The following is a 10,281-nucleotide window of genomic DNA, read 5'->3' on the forward strand; positions in this document are numbered from 1 at the left end:
CTGTGTTGGTGCAATGGGGCAGGCAGGTGGAACCCAGCACCTCGCAGAGAGTCAGAGGGCTGGGGGCTTCTGCAGGGCTTCAATGCTGGGCGCAGCCCAGGCATGGTGGGGATGGCGAGGCTGTGGGCTGGGGAGAAAGCTTGGCTGCATTTGTGAGGGCTGTGTTGGGCCAGGCTCCTTCAGAGCCACAGCTCTGGACCAAGGCCACTTTTCATTGGTGGTGCAGATGAAGTTCCATTTGCAGCCCTGGCTGCTATGAGGACTAAAGTGCAACATTTTTTGTGCTTTTTTGTTTGTTTTTCTTGTTATTGAAGACTGGCTTGAACATTTTGTTATTACCAGTGCTATCTGGATAGTATGAAAGAGCAGCCTCAGTTATTGGCCCTACTGGAGCGTTACTCCAGATGTTTTCCTTTACACAGCTGTTAAGCAGGAAGTAGAACCAAAACCAAAGATTGATTTGAACCATTGTTATGTCAAAAAACAGAAACGAAACTGAATTATTATCTTCTTGTGACTTCATCGAATTCAGATCATCATTGGCCACAGCTGGATCCAACCCAAACTCAAAGCAAATCAAGAAGCGCACAGACTTGCACCGCATTTCTGAAGAGGTGAGACTTTGAGGGCCATGAGCCTGCATCTTGTAATGAGTGCAGCAAACACTGCCCCCATGCCAACATCAACTCCATTTTATTGTGTGTTGTGCATGTGTGCATACATATGCATATGTGTGTGTTTATCAAGAGCTGCAGTGTATACCAAATCACTCCGATGGAAAAGGCAGGTATTCAAAAAACTGCTTATTGCTTAAATTGGAAGATTAACAGAATTAACAGACATCTATTTGATAAAATACTGAAATTTCAGCAAATAGATCAGCAGTTCTTCTCACTCGGGTCTTGCCCGTATCCCAGGCAGCATAGATTTTTATATTTCAACTCCACTGTTTTTCCCCTATTTTGTGAAAGTCAAAAGAGCTTGATTGAATGCAGGCTACAGATGTGTTTGCTACAAACCTCGTTAAACATGAAATCCTGCTGGGATTAGTTTAATTGTTCTCTAAATAAAAAGGCAGCTTCGTACATAGACCACAATTTTGTGCTTGCCAGATAGAGAAATGTGAAGCTGTCAGAAGATGCGGGATCTGTCGGTGTAGGAGTATCGCTGGGCTTCCTGTTGCCTTTCACATGATGCTGTGGTGTAGAACACCACCCCACAGGTTTCGTTTTACAGCAAATAGTCTCTGTGGTGGCATCCTGTGGGAACAGAGGTATCAGGTTCTATTTTCCCTTCAAACATCCAACTAACACGTACACCGTCCTGAGCTGCACTCCCTGTTGCCATGGGCCAGGCTCAGGCCAAGGGCTCTGCAGCCCTGGGGCCAGGAGGGGAGCCAGGGAGCCCTGGGCTGTGCCCGTGTTCAGGAGTGGAGATACTGTTTCTGATAAGAGTAGAAAATAACTGAGCAAGAGAGGAAAATACTATTTCATTTTTAATCTTCTGAAGTTTATTTGACACTTCTGATTTTCAGACACTACTAATATGACTGCAAACTCTTCTGTTTTTCTTCTGGCTGCTTGAAGGCAAGAGTTATCTTAAGGAATTTATAAACGTCATCCCAAAAGTTCCCATCACCCAAAGGTACCAAACAAATAAAGACATTTCTGTGACTTTTCAAGGATCTGGACCTGCCTTCTCCTACAGTCAGGCCACTGGGTCCTGGGAAGTGCATGGTTGTGCCCGTGTCACTGACTGGACAGCTGCATCCTTAGCCCTGAGCTTCCCTCATGCTCACAAGCAGACCTCCTGTTGGAACTCCTGGGTTGCTCCCAGTGACTTGTCTATCACAGTGCCACTTGTCTATCACAGTGCCCATGGAAAACACATGAGACCAGACTGTCCCTAAAACTGAGATCTTCTGTACTGAGCAGAGGAAGGCAACCGTGCTATGCTGCTCCCTGTGCAGCTCAGCTCCAGCAGTGGTTCCTTGGCTCGGGTTCACTGGTATCATGTAAAATCCTTATGGATCCTCACAGTTTCAGTGCTCAGAATTGATGAGTCTTCCTCTCTTTCAGCATCTTGAGAATAACTTAGATTTTTTTTTTTCATGCTAATGCAACTCCCTCTCTTCCTGGTAAATTGCCTCATTTTGTGTTATTGGAAAGTGCTTAGTCTGAATTGCTTCACTGCTCATATCTAATGGCTGCTGCTGCTGCTTTCTGTATTAGGGGTGTGGGACAGGGATGAAATATCGGCAGATACCTGACACCACTTCAAGCCTTAAATGAGCGACAGTAGGAACTTCTCCTATAGCCGGGCTCATCTGCACCACTGAGAAACACAGGGCTGGTTATGCAGTCAAGTGCTAAATGGAGAAGATGGCGGAGGATAACAAGAGCGGTGCTATTGAACTAAGTTGGGAAGTTTCATTTTGATTTTAACAGAATCAGGATTTTACCTCTGGTCTTCCTGTGCCTGGGAAATGAGGAGTGATCTTCGCTTAGAAGCCGCTGTAATCTGTTGCCAGGCCTGGCTGATGTACTGCCCGGCTTTGTGCTTGCTGTGTGGTCGCTGTGATCACCGCCCACGATGGGCTGCAGCTGAGGGCTCCCCTGGGTGCAGGGACTGGCACTGGGGCCAGCAGCAACGATGGCCAGTAGTTGGGTGAGCCAACAGATGTGGGAAGCTGTTTGATTATTATCTTTGGATCACTGCCTGGCAGTCAGTTATGGGTGCCCCATCCCTGCAAGTGCTCAGAGCTGGGTTGGATGGGGCCCTGCACAGACTCAGCTGGTGGGGGCAGCCCTGCTCATGGCAGGGGGTTGGAACTGGGTGGGCTTTAAGGTCCCTCCCAAGCTAAGCCGTTCTGTGATTAGAATCTGGGAGTGAATTTGAATTCAATTAAATCCTAATATGAAAACAATAATGAATTTGCAGACAAACCTACTGAGTCTTTGTCTGCACTACCCAGTGTAAGTTGCAGCGTTGTGCTAAGTGGGCTGACATGCCCTGTGCCGCTCAGCTCCTCCAGTGTCACATTTCCCTTACACCTATGATATGTTCCTGTCCTGCCTTCTCAAATGCTCTCACACACTCTTGGGATGGAGGCCACAGTTCATCCCCATCACTGAGCACCCCGTGCAGAACTCTCCAAAACAGAATTTCAGAACAATTAACCTTAATTAACCTTAACTCTTAAGGATTTTTCTTTTGTTGCTATGCACACCTGTGAGCTGTTGCACACAAGTTGTGACCCCAGTGCTGTTGGCTGTCCCTGTGAATGCACGCAGCACACTCTGCCCGCCAGCTGGGCTCAGCTCCAAGGGCACAGCACTGCAGAGTTCAACTTGTAAATCACGTATCTTGTTTTTTCGTTATATTTCTGCGTAATACTTTCCAAACTCTTTTTTATTGTATTCCACAGTTAAAAAGCCACCTGGATATTCTCTTTTTTTTTTTTTTTTTTTTTTTGAAGCTATCTCTAAGCCTTTCTGCATGTTTTTGCAATGCATAAGGCAGAGCCAGACGACAGCGGCTTCAGAAGACTTGTACAGCTGGTGGCTTTTTGATGATTTCATTTCACAACACTTTTGGAATAAACGTGGGTATTAACGAGAACAATGAGCAACATGTCAGATGTACTAAATATAAGTGATCTGTTTTAGAGAAATATTAACACTTTTGTCAGTGCAGTTTCACCTGTGCATAATTCTGCTACAGCGGAGTAAAAACCAGAGCCCAGCAGATGTATGGTAAGTACACAAGTGGGGTGAAGCAAGGAAATATCCTAAATCCTCTGCACGAGAACATTCTGTAAATGTTTTAAGGAGTAGCAGATGGGAATATATCCAGGTGTTCTTCAAGCCCTGCTGGCTGGTTAAAGGGAGCAGCGAGGAGCTGAAGTGACAGCACTGAGATCTGTGAAGATGGACACATGTGGCTGGGATTACACAGAAGGAGCACAAAAGGAACAAACTCTTCTTTCATGGAACGGCAGAGGACAGAGGCTGTGAATCTTTACAGCATTCTCCAAGTAGCAGTGGTTGTGGGGAACCTCCATAAATACCTTGTTACACAAGAAGTAAAATCTTATTTATCTGAAGTAAAACAGCCCAGGCTCTGCTCTGCTGAATGCAAAAGGAGAGACACCGTGAGCTGACGGCACGCAGCACTGCTGCCAGCTCTCAGCAGCACTGAGGGTTGTCACCAACAGCAAAACGTGGAGTGCTCAGAGAGGGTAATCAGTTTTATGCATTTTTCAATTAATACGAAATGCTGCTTTCCCACTTCCACTGTGCAGCCCGGGCTTTAGAATGTCAAGAAATTATTTGACATTTACAAGAGACTGCAGGCACTCATACAAATCATTTTTATTCATTTATCCATCGTAGCCACCACACAGAGTGAATAGTTGGCTCTGTGCAATTAGTCTCCACGCTCTCTGACAATTTCGCCACAGATTATCAGGAATTCTATTAATACTGCAAGGTGGAAGCACTGTTCACCAAGTCTGCTATTTTACTTCTGAAAATACATCTCATTTCTTATAAATCTGATATAAATAGGCCAGCTGACAAGCATCCCAGAAGAACAGAATACACTCAGAATAGCGAGATCTGAACTGACGTATTTTTGGCCAAAAAAAAAGTTATCCAGGCTGTATTTGTCTGAAAGTTTAAAAATAGGAACCTTTGTCATCTGTGGCAGGAGAGGCCAGGTTGAGCCATGATTGATGACACACGAAAGAACACTGTAAGCTTAGAGAATGACATCAGAATCATCAGAATTTAGGGAGATTTAGAGCGTTCCCCAAAGCCAGGGTGCAGGGATTCTGGACGAGACGCTGCAGATGATACACAGCGTGCTGCCAGACAGCAGCTGTACAGAAGCCAGGAGCCACGGTGCTTTCAGATTACATTTATAAATGATTGGTATAATTTGTTTCAGAAACATCCACTTTTAGTTCAACGTGTATTCTGAACCGTTTGCAGCAATTCGGATTTGCTGCAAGCCTTGCTTTCCCATCACAGCAGCCCATCGTTCCCTGACCTCTTGCAGACGCCTGCTTACACACCATGGTTCGCAGTCAGACTGCAGCATCTGTGTGTTAGAAGTTTTCCTCCCAGCTCCCAGGCTAAACCCAAGCTGTCTGTTAGCCTGCTAACATGGGAGTAACAGAGCAGAGAAGGTGCATGGATTGCGCTGCGTGCAAATAACCCTTAAATGGCACAGCGCTGCCTGGGATCTCTGTGATGGAATGGCCGAGCAGAGCACGTGCTTACAGAGCAGTGTACAGAGCAGCGAACCCCTCTGGGAATACTGCACTTTTCTCCTTTGATTCCCCACCTATGGCAATTCTTTTCTCTTTATTGTAATTTTAGTAAAAATGAATATAGTTACTGTAAGTGCATAGTGCTACTTTGGTTTCATTTAGACCTGTTTTGATCTGAAATAGCTTTTAAGTGCAAAGAAAGCAGACTGTGTGTCCTATTTCCAAAAAATACATTTGTACCTATTACAGTTAGAAGCGGCATCTTTCGTTACTAAAATGATAGCTGTTAGTACGAAGGGAGTTGTGGAGCTGTTCAGCTCCATGCCTCTGACAATGCTTCGTGCAAAATCAGCTTTCACACTGCGGTGAGTTTGTTGCAGGAAGAGATAATTGTGCAAGCTACTCCGCAAGTAAAGCTTCCTTGTTTCCTGCTTGTTTGCACATGGCTCTACCAGTAGCTGCCATTGTGCTGCACACACTGTGCTCATTCCTGCTCTGACGAGCCACACTGTGCATGGATTGAAGCCAGTTATTACCCATGGAGTTCTCACCTGTGGTGCTGCCCCTGTGGAGCTCCAAGCTCAGGAAGGAACCATTGGAGCACCATGCTCCTGTCAGGAGAAGAGGCAGCAAAAGGGGAGAGGATGCTGGAGGGCTGAACGGCAAGGGGGAAGGAAATGTCTCAAACTTCTTCCTTGTACCAAAAACTAAAATAGCAAATGTCAGGCTAAATACAGAGAGAGCATTTGTGAGCAACGCTGTTTAAGATACTTCTGCTAACCTGAGCATTGGGAACGTTGCTGTTCAGCACGTGTCTGGCCTTGCAGCATGTCGCTTTTTTAAGCTTTCAAATGGAGATATTGTATCACAGCCCCAACACACACTGACGCCATTAATGAATCAGTACTGTGAGTACATATCTATTTTTACTGCCTATATGCAAAGCAATTGTTAGGGATTCAATGGACGCTGTGTATTTCCCCTCCCCCCCCCAGTCTTAACACTGTACAGCAGGAAGAGAACACTAAAAATACTGCGCTGTTCTGCTGGTGAAAGTTGAAAAAGACACATCAGACACTTTACTAAAAAAATGTCTAGAAGTGATGCATGACCCTTCTGTTTACTCTCAAAATAAAACAGGATGGTTTATGTAATGATGTGATCTATCTCATAGCTCACAAATTAAAGGAAAAATGTATAGCAGTTATATACACAGCTAGCCATATATCAAGAGGAGAAAGAAAAAAAGCCACAGATTTCACGCAAAGAAAATAAGATGAGACCAGGAAAGCATACAACTTTGCAGATTTCTGTTGTATAAATATCTTTGCCAGCTTAAATACTTTGTCACTCCTCAATCTTACATGTCTAATCAAATGCCACGGAGAATTATGATTTCTTCCAAACATGCCATTTATTTATTTTGTTTACCCTATTTTATCAGAAAATTTTTCTGTCCCCCTATTAGATGATCATAGCTTTGTGAAACATTACATTTGGAAGCGTCCGTTCCATGTAACTAGAAGAGTCATAGAGCCCTTAAAGATTCTTAAAGAAAAGACCTCTCAGACCACCTAGCCCAGTGCCAGCCCATCCCCTCCATGCCCAGTGACCACATCTCTCAGTGCCACATCCACACGCTTCTTTAACACCCCTGGTGAGGGTGACCACCACGTCCCTGGGCAGCCCACTCCAAAAGAGGAAAGAGAGGCAGCCTGTTTCAGTAGAGGTGTGCTCAGTTCCACCATAGGCATTAGTTATGTCAGTGACCAGAAAACTGCATGAGTTTTTTCTTGCAGTCCTTGTGATCATATACTGAAATGGAAAAACTGTTATTTGTTTCCTTCACTTTGTTTACTTGAGATGCAGCCTGTGTTTTTGTTGGAGCACAGAGCCACATACTCAGGATGCTCTCAAGGAACCAAAGACGAAGTTCAGGCAATCCAAATCCACAAAAGCAATTCAGAAAACCTCTGCTTGACTGACTGTAAAACCTGAATTCCCTCAGCTCCATCACTTTGGTCCGGTCAATCTGCTGAGTGCCAATGCTTCTGTTTGTCTGAACTACCTTCTCTAGCTTCTTCTAAGCCCCAGGAAGGACAGACCCGCAGGTGTTTCCTTCACACCATGTGCTCTGGCATCTTTCAGGCCATCCCTCGGTGGGCTCTGGGACCCAGCTGGGCTTTCCAAGGAAGCTGCAAGCCGTGAAGCATTCAGGTTCCTGTATAACCCAGAGCCACGGCTTCACCGCCCTCAGCTCCGGTTTGCTTTGCAGGCACGTTGCAGTCACTTAATGAGAAAGTAGCATAATATTTTGAGGTGTACCTAAATACAGTCTGCACTCAGTCTCAAATGCAAAATATGAATTTAACCAAAATGTGGAGAAGGAAGAATGGCCACATTGTCCACACTCTTGTCCATATGGCAGACAGCAATAAGTGCATTCCACTTCTAGATAGAATAAAAAATGCTGAACTTCAATGTGAAGCCTAAACACAAAGAGATAGATAGAAATCATTTTTTCCCCCTGAAGATCACACTAGTCCCTCACCATTTGGAGAACTTAATTCCAGTTTTGCTTACTTTAAGCTGAATGGAAGTTTTGTACCAAATTAGGGCAGCTGAGTCCTTCCCCACAGAGAAGTACTGAGCTCACTGGGTAATCTTCTGTAGTGTTGCCAAACCATACAGCAATCATACTGAGGATATGGATGGAAGAAAGGGTGCTCTGCACAATAATTCTGTAGCGGAATCACCACTGATTACAGAGAGGATACTTTATGGGTAGTGGTAAATTATGAGGTTTCTCTGGTAAGTGAGAACATTGATTTACATGAGTAATGCAAAGACTCGCATGTAAGCTGAACTCAGAGTTTCACTGTCAGCCCTAACACATCTATTTATTCCAAAGATTTGTGCTTAGCCACTTATATTTAATTACAATCAGTTGTGCTGCCTCCATTTTCTGTGTTTAGTCAGAGAATCACATTCCTGAGGTCAAATGCAATGACATTTACGCTGTAGGTATTCAAAGACATGCTTTGCTCAACATTCTGCACGTATCTGAGGACAGATTTTCTTTCTGGAGAAGATGAGTACAGTTCATCAGTCCTTCCCTACCTGAACACTTTTCACACACACCAACGTCACTCAAGGCATGCCTGTGCTACACAGCGCAATGCTGAGCAGAGATCACCAGAGCAGCTCAGGAGGAGCCAGCCTGGGTAAATTGAGCAGCTTCACCACATCGCTTAGTGCCACATTCTGTCTCATTTACTCCGTTTCTTAGCAGAGTAAATCAGCTTTGGCAAAGCACTGCACAAATAGGCTAGCCTGCTTCCAGGGCATGAGCAAGCTCTGGCACCAAGCTCTGCACCGTACTCCCTGTGCAGTACAGCACATCCAGCAGGGGATGCAAAGGACTGCTGGCATAAAAAATTTTGCAGATTGGAGTCCTCAAGTTCTGTTCTGTGCTTACCCATTTAATAGCACAGAACTTTTTTAGCACTTAAACATCACTGCTTCTAATGTAGTGGTGCTTACTAACAAAAGTATTGAAAAAATACAACGTTGTAGAATCGATCACTCCAGCAGAGCAGTTTGTGCTTACACAATTAAATACGCTTCTATCTCCTTAAACAACAGCTGATCACAAGAATTCTTCAGGACCTTCAGCCTAACTGCTTCTAATCCTGTCATACAATGACCATCCTTACTTCCAGTGCAAAAGCCTTCACCAAAACCATAATGAACCACAAACCCTTTACGCTGAAACCTCAGCCAAGAAATTTAATTAATATAGCTACATTCTCTTTCAGAAAGTCACAGGGATGAGATGATTTGAAAGTCTGTTAAAATCAAGTTAAACTGTCTGCAGTCTGACTGTATTGATGATGGGCCAAATTTTCACCCCACAAAATCCACAGACACTGATGGCAGTGGGAACTGATACTAAAGCCTCACCCTGTAGGATTTTCCAGCAGGGCCGGAATCCCTTTCCAAACCTGAGCAGTGATTTCAAACCACCCCATAAAACAGTCCTGGCATCACAATCGGCGACCTTTACAATACAACAGCAATAGATGCTAGCTTGATATTCCAGGAAAAATGACGCTCAAAATATTCAGTGCTGCTCCTTCCAAAGCCAAGCAAAGCCCGTGTGCTGGCATTTTGAAACAACAGCAGTTTCATCCCCTACATTTCACAGCCCCAGTTGAAAGCTTGCTGGAAATCCACAACTTTTAAAGAAAAAAGCAAAAAAAAAAAAACATACATGAAATGTTCATTATGCATAAATTGGGTGTAAAAAGAATAGAGGGCTTTGAAAAACACCTCTGCTTGAACTATAAAAAATAAATGAAGATGTAGCAACTAGACACAACTTTTTCTATAATAAACAAACAAAATATGAGAGAGCTTCAGATCCTCTAAAACAACTGTAATGACTCTAAATTTCGACTAAAACACTTGATTTTCTGCAGTTATTACAAGAGGTAGTGGAAAAAAAGCAGAGGAGTAAATGTACCCATATGGAGGACTCTAATATCCATGGCACAGATCTTGAGAATAATACCAGAAAATTGGCTGAATTAACTGTATCAGAATGTACACTATGCAAGAAGACATGTATATGTAACACGCAGTTCTGTTTTTCTCAGTAAAAATAATTTTGATAAAAAGAAAAATTTCCTCCCCAGTTTGAAGTTCTACTGGAAATGGGTTTGGAATGGAGTTGCTCCCACCCATATAACGTGTATGTTTCATCTTCACATTGACTGAAGATGTCAGTATCGTGAAATATAAACCATGGACTTGGTAGAGGGTTGGTCTTATTTTGTTTTGTTCAGTAGCTTGCATAACACAACCACAATGAAGCAGAAACTGAGATAAACTATTTTTCTACCAGGCGCTGGTTTAACGCTCAACCTGGCAACATCCAGCTTCAGCTCCACACTGACTTTACAGCCAGTTGCTGCTCAAACCCTGTAGCAATTTGGCTTTATTCT

This window comes from Lagopus muta, chromosome 7, assembly GCF_023343835.1.
Source record: "Lagopus muta isolate bLagMut1 chromosome 7, bLagMut1 primary, whole genome shotgun sequence".
Lineage (NCBI taxonomy): Eukaryota > Metazoa > Chordata > Aves > Galliformes > Phasianidae > Lagopus > Lagopus muta.